The sequence below is a fragment of the Camelina sativa genome, chromosome 14 (assembly GCF_030686135.1).
Source record: "Camelina sativa cultivar CO46 ecotype springtype chromosome 14, ASM3068613v1".
In the NCBI taxonomy this organism is placed as follows: Eukaryota; Viridiplantae; Streptophyta; class Magnoliopsida; order Brassicales; family Brassicaceae; genus Camelina; species Camelina sativa.
This window is the reverse complement of record NC_141893.1, coordinates 19253690-19270294: the sequence shown is the minus strand read 5'-3', so window position 1 is coordinate 19270294 and position 16605 is coordinate 19253690. Positions and strand designations below refer to the sequence as shown.

General features: G+C 39.3%; 2 non-coding genes across 2 annotated transcripts; both read right to left on the bottom strand.

Annotated features, from left to right (window-relative positions):
• Positions 1-6744: 6744 nt before the first annotated feature.
• Positions 6745-6854, bottom strand: LOC147928431 (small nucleolar RNA R71). The gene has a single exon (XR_015581162.1). It is a non-coding gene; the product is annotated as a small nucleolar RNA R71 (small nucleolar RNA).
• An 8643-nt stretch (positions 6855-15497) lies between these two features.
• LOC147928430 (small nucleolar RNA R71) lies at positions 15498-15604 on the bottom strand. Its single transcript, XR_015581151.1, has one exon. It is a non-coding gene; the product is annotated as a small nucleolar RNA R71 (small nucleolar RNA).
• Between the last annotated feature and the right edge of the window lie 1001 nt (positions 15605-16605).

Here is a 16605-nt window from a genome sequence, read left to right as displayed (position 1 = left end):
CAAACTCTAACTACATTTGGCCAAAGGGAACAAAGTGGACAGTTTGGTCAGGGTTGTTTGAAGCCCAACGTCCTTCAGCAATAACCCGCTTCAATCCTGTTACATCCATCAGCTTGCATTTATGATTTTCTTTAACAACTACAAGTGGATTGTGTCGCTGCCAAATACAAGTTATTATTAAAGTTCTTGAGTAAACTATATCAGTTTCAAATCATATAAAACAAAGAAAAATTACTTGAGATCTCCTAACGGGGCATTGTGATGGTTGTTGATTTGTCTTCATAGGAGATTTTGGACCAGTTAATGGAGATTTATGTGGACGGACTTCTGAAATAGTTGCATGAGACTTTGAACCTTTGTCTTGATCAGTTGTTGTAAAAGTATGCATTGCCGATTTTTGGCCAATTGCATCTGAGGTGTTTTCAAATACAACTGCCTGAGCAGGCCATGCAACAAAAGACATTAAAGAATCAATTACGTAATTCGTTTCAATTGGAGGCCTCCATAAAAATGTATCAGGCTGTAGTAGAACATCCACAAATACTTTAACAATATGTGGTCTGAGAGGAAGTCCATTAACCAACGCTTTTGGATCTTTAGACTGCCAACGGCCTTCACCAACCACTTCATCCTTTTTAGAAAAATGCAAGAGTTTGCATTTGTTCATTGGAATTGTGTTTGAACTCTGTCAAACACATGCATACAACATCCTGATTTTGATAAGCAAAAGAGGAAAATTCAAAGGCAAACAAACTTATTAAGTATAACTAATGTATTTAGGCATATGAAACTATACCTTAGGCGCAATGTCATCCGTTTGGATCCCCTGATCCAAAATAACACACTTACTGTCAGGCCATGCTGTTATTAATCCAACAGCTTGCTTAATGTTAAACATGTTAGTTGCAGGTCTCCGTAGAAATGCATCTCGTAGCAGTTTCAACCAAGACTTTAACATGATGAGGGCCTAAGGGGATATCATTAACAAAGTCATCTGGATCAGATGAAATAACAAGTCCCTCAGCCACATTTTCATTAGTACCAGCCCAACCAGCATACACTTCAGTTGGGATGATCATATGTTCACGGTCTACAAAAAAAATTATCATGTACAATGTCATAAATAGAAAAGCTTGTAATACAATGTAAAATCCTCATGAAGTACTTACTCTTGCAGCTGAGTTTTCACCGACTTCAGGCTCTTGTTTCTGTAATATGTTTTAATGATTAAAGTAGATGTAAAAATAAATGAATATAATGTCCTCCCAGCTTGCAAGTATAAAATTTTTGCTTACCTTGTTTTTAATTTGGGCAATCTCATCTCGTAGTTCTTTTACTGTTTACAGCAAATGAACTTGTTTCTCATGAATTTCAGCCATAATCTTGTTATTTACTTGGAGACAAGCTAACTTGGACATACTTATGCCTCTTCCCATTGCCCTTAGCCTGCCTGGATTATCAGGGCCTAGTAGTTGGGAAAGGAGATCATCTTTTGGATTTGTTGAATTTGATATAGGTTGGGTATCAACTAGTTCAGCTACTTTTCTCTACAAAAAAAACATAAAAACAAATTGAAAACATACCACATGTAGAAAAGCCAAAATGCATAATGATAACATTATTATTTTACCCATATTAGCTATCATTTTCATATGCATTTAGGAAGAGTTTGATAAGATTTCAGGTATAAAAGGTCTATTATCAAGTATTTCAGGTTTCAAGAAGATTTTACATGACCAAAAGTCAAAGAAAACACGTTTCAGGACAGTATCAGAGCTTTACAGTACGGGTCATTTTTGAAGAACTTCCAGAACTCATATTATATCATTCTTAGTGTCTATGGAAATCAAGAAGAGTCATATTTCTCCTAGAAGTGAAATCAAGTCAATGTGTTCAGCCATCCGAAAGATATGCCTGATTTACCGAGACGTGTTATAAACCAACGTAAAGAGAAGCATCTAGCCGATTGGCTTTTATTGAAGGCCTTACCAGCGACCATCACGGAGGCCCAGTCCAAGCCTCTACGATGGTCCAGAACCCTCTTTTGCCGCTCCTTGTTCTGCACTCAAGAAGAAAAGATAGCTTTATCTTTACAAACCCTAATCCAAGACAAAATCCTATAAATACTCTTTAAGACTTAGGGTTTCAGGTGTGCTTCCCTTTCATTTCGTTTTACATCGTTCACGCCTCCAGCAGAAGCCATAGAGATGACCCTAGACCTCTATACAGCCGTCATAGTTCATTCATCTACAACTCTCTTAGAAGCCACCACCATTGCCTTCGAGGTCACCATTATCTTTCTAGTTTTATTTAATTTTGGTTTCCTACTTGTTTAAGGATGAAGAACCATCTACTTTGTATTCTAGAAAAGATCTCTAAACCCTTTTCTTATTTTTCTAATCTGTTATGCAATATCTTATTCATATGGTTTTGATTTGCATGAGTATGTGTGAGTAGTTACTTGTTGGGCGTTAGGGTTTCAAAGGGGATTCAAGTTATCGTTTGTTTAAGGGTGTTTAGATATGGTTTAGTTCACCTTAGTTCTTTGATCTAGGTTTATTCTTAATGCATATTGCTTGAGAAGCTAACTAGTGATTGATCATAGGCGTTTTACACATCACAAGTGTTGTAAACTCGCTCGCAACAACCTACACAAGTATCGTGTTTGATAGTAGGATTTTCACCCAGGGTATCAATTCCCTATGCAATTGTAGTACAAAGGGTTATCAATCCAAATGGTTGTTATGCTAGCAGATAAGATGCAATCAGAAACAAGCAAGTCAAGCCAGGCAATAGTTGGGTTTGATCTAACAATCCTAAAATAAACAAAAGAAAATAAATAAACAAGAACCACACGACCTAAGCACTCGATGCAAGCATTTGAGTACAGGATCGGGTGGGGTGATCGAGTAAACAAGATGAGTATGAACAGCTCGAAGGTATACTCGAAGCAGGTGATCGTGTACCTGTTCGGGTAAGGGATCGAGTTATGATTAAAAATGTAAACAATCTAAAGACCGAAAGCTCCTAAGGATGGGATAATCGACTCCTAAGTGTTTCTGACCAGTATGGATGTCCTACATGCCTCAAGCAAATATTCCCTAGACAATGAATCTCTAAAATCTAGTTAAAACACTCTCGTGATAGAAACAATCAACCTTAATCACTCCCCTACCCAACTCTCGTTGGAGAAACATGATCAAGCAGGCAATGCAAACCGATTCATTATTGTCAATAAACCTCTTACTCATCTAATCTCTTAGGCTAAGTGAGTAAATCTCTAGCATTGATTGATTCAAGTATTTCATCTACACTTCTCGATGGTAAAACACCCTAGATCTAATCTCAACCTCTTGATCTGTTGATAGCATTAAGAACACCAATCTAGAAGGGAATTTATAAAATATAAACAACCTAGCTAAGACATCCTAACCGATCAAGAACACAAAATCGTCTATCCCATCCCTAGAAACTTTGTTCCACTACTCAGATTCCATTGCAGAAAACATAAAAGCAAAGACAAACGAAAATTGCATTGTATTAAAAGATAAAATAAAAGCAAAGAGTACAAGAGTAGAAATCTAGAAAGATAGCAAAAATGTAAAATAAAATCCTAACAAAGTAGAGAAAAAGTGTTTGAGTCGCACAAGATCTCTCTCAGAAGCTCTCGCTCTCTGGTTTGAGGGTCTGCGGCGTGATAGGGCGAGAGGAAGAAGAGGGGGGTTTATATATGGAAACCCATTAACCCTACCTTCTCAGTCCTGCCCAAGGGTCTGCTCGATGAGGTGCTCGAGGATGAGCTTGGGTTGCTCTTCGGAGAGGTCCTCGCGTTAGTCTTTCCTGCCCTTGGATCCTCTTCGATCGGGTTGAGGTTCAGACTGTTCTTCCTGCTCCATAGCTCTGTCGGGTACATGCTCGGATTGACCTTGTTTCTTCCCATTTTAGGCTCTAAAGCACCTGTTTTCATCCAAAAAGTGCAAATGCAAGAATGCAACACCCTAAATGGCCTAAATGTGGATTCCTACAGTAAATGACCTAAAAATGTAAGGTAAAGGTATAAACAATGCGAAATATGGACAAAAAAATATGCTTAAAACATGCAAATTAGAGAGTTATAAGTGTTATAACCTGTGTCAGTTGAGTTATAGTACTTTACGGATTAGAATCGGACTTGCTTTAATTGCTAGGATATATGCGTCGTTGCCTGCGTAAGTTGAGTAACGGAGTATATAGACTTTAGATAGGTGATTAGCGACTAGCTTATCTTCTATTCCTTCGTGTTTCGTAGTCCATGAACGTTTAGCTATTGAACTTCCATACCTATTCCCTTTAGGCTTAGACCGGTGCTTGATAATTCCCTACAGCCCAACATTCCATCCATTGATATTTTCTTAGTTTATTCGCATTTAGCTACCGTATTCTTTTGTGACAAACCCAACCAAAAACCCCCATCTGAGTATTGTCTTAGCCATAGGTCTCTCTAAACAAACTCTTAACGTGATTTATTCGTTTATGTGGGATCTGATATCTTGTGTTTTTGTTGGGTTTTAAGCCTTGTTTTTTTCATTGTTTTGTGCATATTCATGAGCATTTAGGTTGTTTAGGTTGCATTTTACATCAAGTTTGGTATCTCAGGTGTTGGAGTAGAGATGTACAAGGAAAGTGTGCTTTGGAGCTAAATTATTTAAGAATTAGCAATATAATGGAAGACACACATTTGGATGCACACAAGATGATTGATGATTCGGAACCAGTCTGCAGTCCCTCAAAGATCGACTCGTATGAAGACCTTTGTTTGGGATTTAGCTCCAGAGTTCTTCACCAAAGTTATTGGAAATTGAGTACGCTTTGCAATGGAGGCGATTTCAAGACAATCGGATGTGTGTGTAAGGATTTATACCTGTTTTAGTGAGCGTATATACAGTCAGAGGAAGATCACCACTATCAGCGGGTAGGAGCAGCGGCCAAAGCATGGCCGTGTGAGACCATCGGTCAAGACCAGCGGCCAAAGCATGTCCGTGTGAGACCATCACCACACTTGTTTTAGTTTTGATCCTTGTTTGACCCGGTTTGAACTGGGTTGACCCGGCTCCCTTTTATTTTGCTATAAATACTCTAACCCTATTAAGGGGAGACTTATCTCTTATCTTATCTCTTGTTTAGCAGACACTTAGGGTTCTTAAGCTTGTTTACTCTTGGTTTGTTGAATGATTGAGTACTTCTAAGTTTTTAGTAGCAATTTCTATTCAAATCTCCTATTCTATAATCTCTAATTATGATTTCACAAAGATCAAACCTCTACCTTTGTGTGATCATAACCATGAGTTAGTAGATCTTTTAGAACTTTGGGCTAGGTAGATTAGGGAGATAGATGATTGATCTTTGATGTCTAAGACTTTATTTATGTATTTCTTATCTTGATTAGTGTTAATAATGCTAGATAGCCTTGATCAAGCTTGAATCTAGACATTAGGATTTCCATGCCCATAAGGTGTTTGATGAAATTCCTGAACCAAATTAATCAAGAGCTTTGCATTCCTAGCCAATGAAAATTGATGATTAGGGTGCTTGTTCTTAATGCATGCTTGCCTTGTGATTGCCTTTGGAAATTGCTGATTATCACTTGATTAGCACATGAATCTCTATCATGGAAATGAATTGCTTTGCATAAATGTTCTTAGCCATAGGATTGTTCTTGTTTGTTGCTTAGACATCTAGGATTGGTTAGCTATCTCCCAAGTCAATAACCTTGCCCAAGGTTCACTTGTTTAATCTTGATTTTTAAAGCTTGTTGCTAGTTGTGTTCTGTTTCTTTGATTTTGCTTGTTTTGAATTGTCTTGTTTTATTTATTTGAATCAGTTTGTTAGTTAAGATTGTTACAAAAGAACCTTTTTCTGTTTAAGAATAGATTGAGCATCTTGTGTATTCTTAGTGAGTTGATTAATACAAATTGTGCATTGATAATTTAATTGATAGAAAAGTACTACATCAGGATCGATCCTTAATTACTACTACCGATCAACTGTGCACTTGCAGAATTCGTGTGGTCTTTTGAGGTAAAAGATTTGAAGTGAAATTCTACACACATCAAGCTTTTTGGCACCGTTGCAGGGACCTATTAAATCACTTTCGGGTTTAAGACTAGGATCTTTGATTTTTGTTTTTAAATTTTAAGTTTTGCATTTATTCTTCAGTTTACTTTGATATTTTCTTTTTAATTTTCATGTACTCTCGAGTTAGCTCAATGGAGAACCAGAACCGCAATCAAGGAGACCTTAACAATCCACCACCTAGAAGGAACAGTCAAGGAGCTGCTATAGATGATAGGGAGCGCGCCCGAGAACATGATGATGTTCATGAGCAGGATCAACTTGATCCATTCATTCAAACCATTGATGAGTATGATACCCCTTATCAACACATTTAAGAACAATTCGCGATCCAACAAGACCACCACAAGATCATTTCAAAATAAGCCCTCAAGTCATCGCATTGGTAAAGCATAACAAATTCCATGGTTTTAGCACGGAGCACCCGATAGACCACATTGAACTTTTTGAAGAAATATGTGGAGTAACTACTACATCCGAGGAGTTTCAAGAATACTTGATATGCAAACTTTTCTCGTTTTCTCTTGAAGACAAGGCAAGTAGATGGTTAAAGTCCCTACCTCATCATCGATCACAACTTGGGAGGAGTCTAAACTCGCCTTTCTAAATCACTTTTACACCAAGTCTCGCTACAACCTCTTGAGGAGTAAGATACAAGGATTTAGACAAAGAAAAACTGAATCATTTTGTGAAGCTTGGGAGCGCTTCAGAGCATATGAGAGGGACTTCCCTCATCACAGCTTTACGGATGGCAGTTTGATGAACAAATTTTATGAAGGGGTTGACCCTAAAAACCGGCTATCTTTAGATGTAGCAAGTAATGGTAACTTCGCTACAAAGACGATTGAGGATGCTCTGATTTTAATCAGCAATTTTGCTGTGAGTGATTACAACTACCCCTCGATCCCTTCAGACATAGAGAAAGATTCGATTCAAGCTTCGGATATTAGACAGCTTCAAGAAATGACGAGTTTGGTTGTTAAGCTTATTCAAAAAGAGAACAACACGTTCGAAGATGAGGATGAATTTTCTGATGAAGAAAAAGAGTTGAATTATATTCGAGCTAGGAGCAACTACCAAGGGAGATTTTACAGCAGAAACTTCAAGGATTGAGGGCATGAATTCAACCGTGGTAATTTCTTACAAAGAGCTACATTCACCGACTTTCAAGGTTTTCAAAGAGGATTTCCTAATCTTACCCTGATGAATCCAAGTCCTGACTTGAGGAATCTGATTCTTGAAATTGAAGCCGGCCACCAAGCATTTGCAGATGAAATAAATTTGAAGATGGACAATATGTATAAGAATCTAAACGACAAGATAACAACCCTTACAATCAAGGTTGATAACCTCGAGAAGCCGAATAAGGAGAGCACTTTTGTTCTTTAGAAATCCGAGGAGACTATTTTAGAGACACATGAGCGAGTGACTAGCCTTGCAAACTTGAATGCTATAACATTGAGGAGCGGAAAGCCTACAAAGAACCAAAATATCCGGAAGGGTACTTGGAGAAAGAACAAACACCATAGACTATTCCCATTGAAGTAGAAGAAGGAACCATGGGGGAGAATAAAGAGAAGAGCTCACCAAGGATGCCCCACCTCAAGCTCCATCGCCGACACGCATTTATAAACCCAAGGTACCATTTCCAACTACAGTTGCTATGATAGAAAAAGAGAGAGCCAAACTTAAGGAGCTTGTCCGGAAACTATCGATAAGACTACCTTTTGTTGAAGCTTGTGCGATGATTCCCCCTCTAAGGAAGTACATGAAGAGTATTTTGACAAATAACATCATTCTAGAAGATGATGTCATGGTGATTACGCAAGAGTGCAGCACAATATTACAAAATAGCATCCCTTAAAAGTGAGGAGATCCGAGCAGTTTTGTGTTATCATGCAAGATTAAAGATGAAGTTTTCGAACACTCTCTTTGTGATTTGGGATCAAGTATCAATATGATGCTACATTCAGTTGCCAAATGCATGGGATACCATTTTTTCAAGCCTCCAAAGATCTCAGTGGTCCTTGCAGATAGATCGATTCGACGCCCTATCAGGATTCTAGTTGATGTGTCGATTGTTATTGAAGATTGTCAAATCCCGATAGATTTTGTGATTTTAGACCTTGAAAAGGAGCCTAAAGATCCTTTGATACTTGGCCGTCTTTTCCTTTCCACAGCTAGAGCTATGATCGATGTTCCCAATGGAAAGATCGACCTAAACCTTGGAGGTTATGATATGAAGTTTGACATGAATGAGTCATTGAAGCTACCGATTTCAGAAAACCTGGATAATCCGATTTTTATCATCAACGATTTAGAAGGAGATACTGGTGGAGTGTGTGAAGATATATTTCTTAATGACCCCCTGGAAATAGCATTGACTAGAGCTCAAGAGGAGTACAACTTTCAAAAAGAAGAAGTTGAAAACTGTGCAAAAATTCTTGACTCCGCTGAAACTTATGAGAAGATCGTTGCATATCCTGATCTCGATGTGGAGGAAGACACCCCTACGCTTCCTAAAAACACGCCAACTGCCGTGGTAGATCCTTGGAGCGAACTATGAGCCCCCAAGGCCAAGCTCAAGCAGCTCCCAATAGGTCTCAAGTACTCTTTTCTTGGACCTAACTCTACTTACCCTGTTATTATTAACTCTGGTTTAAATAATGTTGAGACAGCCATGCGTCTCACCGACCTGAGAAAGCATAGAAAGGCACGAGATTATTCACTTGTTGACATCCTAGAAATTTTCCTCGATCTCTGTATGCATAGGATCCATTTAGAAAAGGGATCCAAAAATTCCATTGAGCATCAAAGGAGATTGGACCCAAATCTTAAAGAAGTTGTCAAGAAGGAAATCACGAAGCTTTTCGATGCAGGAGTTATATATTCTATTTCAGATAGCACATGCGTCAGTCCATTTCACGTGGTACCCATGAAAGGAGGAGTCACCGTTACTAAAACAAAGACTGATAAGCTGATCGCAACAAGGATAATCATCAACCACCGAATGTGTATTGACTACCGAAAGCTTAATGTTGCAACAAGAAAGGATCATTTCCCCTTACCATTCATCGATCAAATGCTAAATAGGTTAGCCAATCACCAATATTATTGTGGATGATCAAGAATAAACGACGTTCACTTGTCTCTATGGAACTTTTGCCTATCAGAGAATGCCCTTTGGTTTATGCAATGCTCCAGTAACTTTCCAACGTTGTATGATGTCTATTTTCACGGAATACATTGAAGATTTCATGGAAGTCTTCATGGACGATTTTTCAGTTTACGGTTCGTCGTTCAAAGAATGTTTAGCCAATCTCGGAAAAATTCTACAAATATGTGAGGAAAAACATCTAGTTCTTAATTGGGAGAATTGCCACTTTATGGTGACCGTCCAAGAAAGGAATTGAAGTTGATGAAGCAAAGATTGAAGTCATGATGAATCTACATAGACGTTTAATTCAAGATTTCTCCAAGACTGCAAGACCACTCACACACCTACTTTGCAAAGATGTGGATTTTGAGTTTGACAAAGATTGGCTTGCTGTATTCCACAAGATTAAAGACAAAATAGGTTCAGCCCCGGTTGTGCAACCACCAGTTTGGGAGTTACCCTTTGAAATCATGTGTGATGCTAGTGATTATGCAGTTGGAGCGTACTTGGACAAATAAGAGACAAGAAACTAAATGTTATTTATTACGCGAGCCGAACCTTGGATGAAGCACAATGCAATTACGCAACTACGGAGAAGGAGGTTTTAGCAATTGTATTTGCTATTAGATATTTTATGTCTAAAAAATATGCCAAGTCGCATCTCATAAGGTGGATTCTCTTGTTACAAGAGTTCGATATTGAAGTTAGAGATAGAAGAGGAGCAGAAAATGGAGTCGCCGACCACCTTTCGCGAATGAGAGTGGAGGAGCCGATGCCTCTAGATGATAGTTTACCCAAAGAAAATGTTTACGTCAATGAAGCTGTCCCCATGACTAACAAACCAGCGCCGCCGCAAGCACTACGTTCACAAGCTTATGATGTGCCTTTGTATAGAAACTATGCTAATTACTTAGCAGCCGACGTTGAGCCACCACAATTCTATGGTTATAGAAAAAAAAATTGCGAGAAGTAAAAATATACTACTGGGATGAACCCTATCTTTACAAGAAGTGCTCCTATTGTGCAGGTCATTTTGTAGCCTTTAAAACTGTTTCTAAAATTTTGCAAACAGGTTTTTGGTGGCCAACCATGTTTCAAGATGCCCAAATTTCATAAAAAGATGTGACGCTTGCCAAAGAATGGGCAATAAAGTAAGAGGAATGAGATGCCCTAGAATTTCATACTTGAAGTCGAAGTCTTCGATGTATGGGGGATTGATTTCATGGGACCTTTCCCTACCTCTAACGGCTATGAATACGTCCTTGTTGTTGTTGGTTATGTTTCTAAATGGGTGGAAGCAATAACAAGTGCTATGAATGACTCAAGTTTGGTGATCAAGATGTTCAAAACCATTATATTTCCGCGATTTGGGGTGCCAAGAGTGGTGATATGTGACGGAGGTAAGCACTTCATCAATCGAAACCTTGATAACCTTTTCAGATAGAATGGAGTTCTCCACAAACTAGCATCTCCTTATCATCCATAAACAAGCGGCCAAGTCAAATTTTCAAACAGAGAAATTAATTATATCTTACAAAACACTAACATCACAATCAAGGAAAGATTGGTCTACAAAACTGGATGACGCTCTATGGGCGTATAGAACCACTTTCAAGACCCCGTTAGGTATTACACCTTTTCATATTGTTTATGGAAAAGCTTGTCACCTACATGTGGAACTGGAGTACAAGGCAGCATTGACAATAAAGGAGTTGAACTATGACATAAAAAGCGCAATTGCGAGGCGTTTGATCCAATTAAACAAGGTGGACAAGATCCGCCACAACGCCTATGAGAATGTGAGGATATACAAGGAGAGAACTAAAGCATACCACAACAAGAAGATCATACCCAAATCGTTCGCCCCAAATGACCAGGTTTACTCTTCAATTCTCGACTTAAGCTTTATCCAGAAAATACGTTCTCGATGGTCTAGACCATTTAAAATAAAGAAAGTTAAACCATATGGAGCCGTCGTTCTTCTAAACGACAAAGGTGAACCATTTACTGTAAATGGACAGCATCTAAAGCCTTATCTAGCAGAAATTGGCAAGGTAGAGAGTGCATCAATCACTCTAACCGATGCTCCCCAAGCCTAATAAAGGCACCGAATGTCGAGCCAACGATGTTAAAGCGCTTCTTGGGAGGCAACCCATGTCTAGTAAGTTTTTATTTTTAGTTTTTATTTCCTTTTATTTTTAGTATTTTTGCATTTTAGTTACAGGTTTTCATTAAAAAAAATTAGAAAAATAGAAAATAGAGAAGCCAAAAAAAAAGAGAGAAGAAGAAGGTCCTCATGGATTGGCAATGCACACTATGACTAGTGGCAGGTACGACCTACTGACCGGCCACCTCCAAAGTGTCCGAAGCAAGCGAAAGGCGATAGATCAATCACAATCCTCATGTGATCGATGCCAAGAGTCCCCACTAGCTGTACCAACTGTAGCCAATACCATGTCTAACGTTATCTGCTAATGTCTGCGACCGTTCATCCGTGTACCGTGAGCTACCATTTGTCACCATGGCAAAAATCTCAACCATGGTCATTACGACTTCTATGAGACATCCACCACCATCTCACCATCATCCACCACTATTCAATTAGGTATGTTTTTCTTCTTTTTATTTATCATTATTATTGATGGTTTTAGGTTTTTGTTTCAAGGAGAATGTATTTAAAGATATATAAAACATAATTCGAATGAACTTAGCCTAGTTCAAACTCGATGTCAAGCAACAAAGGAAGTTACAAATGGTTAGTCACAACAACTTTATTCCACCGCTGACCTGTAGACAAATTTTGGGCAACCATTAAACGTGTAGAGTCGACACAACATCATTCCATCAAGGTGACATTGTTCTTAAACCTTTAACTTTTCTTTATAATTTTTAATCCTCAAATCTTTATTTTTTCCCACCGAGGACGGTGTGATTTAAGTATGGGGGGAAGGATATTCCATCCTATACTAATGATACTTTCTATTTTGCTGACTTGAGACATTTTCTCACTTTTTACATCAATAATTTTGACGTATTTGTCGAGTCACATTTTTTTTATTGAGTCAAAACTAGTAGGAGATTATGATCTTATCCTAACGGTTTATTTGATTTGGATTAACACTCTTATGAATATTGATTATGCTTGACAACATAACCGAAGTTTGGAAAGACTATGAGCCGACTCAACAAAGTCCCTATTCGATGGTTATTCGGATGATCTAACATTGTCTCTAACTTTTATAGGACTTAAACCGAACTTAACTATCAAGCCTTGGGATTTGGTATACATTGGAATAGATCTCTACATTCAAGCCACACATGAAATTGCACTTCTTCAAAAGTATATTTCCCTCTCTCTTCCCTTCGAAAGTGGAATCAAGTCAATCTGTTCAGCCATCCAGAAGATATGCCCGATTTATTGAGACGTGTTATAAAACGACGTAAAGAAAATCTAGCCTATGGGATTTTATTGAAGGCCTGACCAGCGACCATCACGGCGGCTCAGTCCAAGCCCCCACGATGGTCCAGAACCCTCTTTCGCTCCCCCTTGTCCTGCACTCAAGAAGAAAAGACAGCTTTACCCTTAGAAACCCTAATCCTGTACAAAATCCTATAAATACTCTTCAAGACCTAGGGTTTCAGATGTGTTCCCTATCATTTCGTTTTATATCGTTCACGCCTCCAGCAGTAGCCATTGAGATGACTCTAGACCTCTACAGAGCCGTCAAAGTTCGTTCATCTACAACTCTCTTGGAAGCCACCACCATTGCCTTTGAATTCACCAATATCTTTCTAGTTTTCTTTAATTTTGGTTTCCTACTTGTTTAAGGAAGAAGACTCATCTACTTTGTATTCCAGAAAAGATCTCTAAACCCTTTTCTTATATTTCTAATCTTTTATGCAGTATTTTAGTCATACAATTTTGATTTGCATGAGTATGTGTGAGTAGTTACTTGTTGGAAGTTAGGGTTTCTAAGGGGATTCAAGTTATCATTTGTTTAAGGGTGATTAGATCTGGTTTAGTTCACCTTAGTTCTTTGAGCTAGGTATATTCTTATTGCATATTGCTTAAATAGCTAACTAGTGTCGATCGACACCAGTCCCAAAACCCAGAATTTGGTTCGCGAATGTTACAATTCTCCTCCTCTAACAATAGACTCGTCCTCGAATCTGAAACCACCGCAGCCTATCTGCCAAACGCCTCCAACCACTTTTGCAACGATGCACACTACAACTCAACCCAGCGGTCCACAACACCCGGACCCCACTGGCCAGTACAACCAAAACCCGAGATCACTCCCAACCTACAAGATCTACATCTAGTCACTATGCTTATATCAACGTTCTAGACTTTATTTGCTCCCTCACTCATCTATTCTCTGTTCGCAACCTTCAAACTGCACCGCTTGCATTCTCAGACCATCATCCTCGAGCCATACCATCTCATTCTTGGATCGTCACCCTCGAAATCTTGGTACCAGTGGAACTATGCATCCTCTCCAAGGAACTAATCATCCTCAAGGAGAACTAATCATCTCCACTGCTGCTCTAAGGATCACAACCCCTAAAGCCCGTGGTGCATTAGGGAAACTAATCATCCTCACAAGAGAACTAATCATCTCCACCGGAGAACTAATCATCTCCTGGTGTCTCTCTATTTTACACCTTTTTAGGCATCTTTTTCATTGTATAAAGCCTAACCTTAGCATTTTTAGGTCTATAACCTTAGATATTTGCATTTAGCTTATTTAGGGTGTTGCATTGTTGCATTGTTGTATTTTTGATGAAAACAGGTGCTTTAGAGCCTTAAAAGAGTAAGAATGAGGAGAAAACCGAGCATGTGCCCGATGGTGTGATCGTGCATGAAGAACAGAACGCCAAAGAATGCAGTGCGGCTAGGTCAAAGAATTTCCATATATAAATTATTTCCTATTTTCTCAAAAAGCAGAACGCCACACACGACACCGAGAGAGAGAGAGAGCAAGAGCTACAAAGCGATTTCCAGCCGATTTCAAGACTTTGAATTTTTTTTTAGTATTTTGCCTTTTTTTTAGTTTGCAATTTTACTTTTTGTTTTTTACCGTTTTCGATTTGCACTCATTACTTTTCAATGCAATTATTTTCGTCCATCTCGTTTTCTATGTTGTTTGTGATGAGAGAACCAAAGTTTCTAGGGATAGGATAGATTAGTAAGTGTTCTTAATCGATTATGATGTTTTAGGTTGATTATTCTTGATAAAAATTTCCTTATATATTAGTGTTCCTAATGATAGTTTCAGACCGAGAGGTTGAGACTAGATCTTAGGTGTTTCCGCATTGAGAGATGTTTGTTGAGCGCTTGAACCAACTAATGCCAGAGATTTATTCACTTAGCCTAAGAGTTTAGATGAGTAAGGAATTCATTGGCATTAGTGGATCAGAATTTATTGCCTGCTTGGTTCTGTTCCTCCAACGAGAGTTGGGTAGGTAAGTGATTAAAGTTGATTTTTTCGACCATGAGAGTGGATTAGCACCGTTGCCATTTGGTTGAATTCTTAGTTACATTTAGAATTTCAAAACCTGCTAGATCAAGTTCTTTTTATTTCTTTATTTTGGTACTGATTTGTTTGCCTATTCTTCTTGTTTGTTTTGTGTTTTAGGTACAACCCGAGCATCCACCTGATAAGTCACCTGATCATCTGGATCGAGTTGACCATCGAGTACCTGATAAGTCACCCGATGCAAAGGTAGCCAGCGCCTCAGTCCTTTCATTGACAACATCGACAGACCTCGGCTACTCTGACAGCAACAAGCACAACCACCACTACAACCACCACTTGAGAAAGCAATGAATCAGCAAAATGGTCCACCTGCCCCTCAAGAGAGGACCAACATTGCAGCTGGAGATGTTCCATCTACTCATACTCAGAGGCATGGTATTGTACCTCCTACTGTTCAAAACAACAACTTCGAGATCAAGAGTAGTCTCATCCAGATGATCAAGAGCAACAAGTTTCATGGACTACCAATGGAGGATGCATTGGATCATTTGGATGAGTTTGATAGGCTCTGCAGCCTAGCAAAGATCAATGGAGTCCATGAAGATGGTTTCAAGCTGCGGCTATTCCCATTTTCTCTTGGTGATAAGGCACACATTTGGAAGAAATATCTGCCTAAGGAGTCTATCACCACATGAGAAGCCTGAAACAAGGCGTTCCTCGCTAAATTCTTTCGCAACTCCAGAACAACAAGGTTAATGAATGACATCTCCAGCTTTGTTCTGAAAAATAATGAGACGCTCAGTGAAGCCTGGGAACGTTTCAAAGGATATGCCAGCTGGTGCCTGTATCACGGATTAAGCAATGCATCCTTACTCAACACCCTCTACCGCAGAGGAGTTCAAAAAATCAGGATGCTGCTGGACACTGCCAGCAATGGAAACTTCCTCAACAAGGATGTTGATGATGGTTGGGCTCTTGTGGAAAATTTGGCCCAATCTGATAGGGAGAATGTTCAGCTTGAGGATATCAATTACATCAACAACCAGGGATGCTATAACAAGGATTACAACAACTTCAAACCAAACAAAAATCTCTCCTACTATAACCCAAATGTTTCAAACCTTCAGTATCAGGTCTACCCTTCAGCCGCTCAGGAAAACCCAGCCCCACAAAAGCTTTTTGTCCAGTACAATCAAGGATACGCTCCTAAGCAACAATACTCTGGCGGATATCACCAACCAATGGCTCCACCTGGTTCCCTACCACATCAGGGACAAACCAATCCACCTACAGAGGCCGAGTTACGCGGTTTGATACAACAACTCATCCAAGGCCAAGCGACAACGGCAATGGACATCACCAAATGTTTGGCCGAGATGAGTAACAAGATCGATTCTGGGTACAATGACCTCAATGTTAAGTACGATCTCTGAACAATAAGTTGAGGCATCTGGAAGGGCATACTGTAGCACCACCAGCTCCTAAACCGGGCCAACTCCCGGGTAAATCTGTTCAAAATCCAAAGGATTGTGCTTCCGCTCATGCCATTTGGGAAAGACATGTAGCTGACACTTCTACTGAGGACAGTGATGATCAGGTTGGGGAGGATGTGGATCAAAGGCATATCCAAGAGCAACACGACGACCTATCCGAGTATCAACCCGATCACCTTGATTGAGTTAACCATCGAGTACCTGCTCGGGTTTCAAGCCAGCAACAGGGGGAGTTCATGACCGATGCACCACTCGATGATAAACCCGACGCCTTACCTGAACACCTGGATCGGGTAAACCATCTAGTAGACGTTCGGGTGGTAGAGCAACCTCAAACTCTTGCAACCGAGGAAGGGAAGTTGGA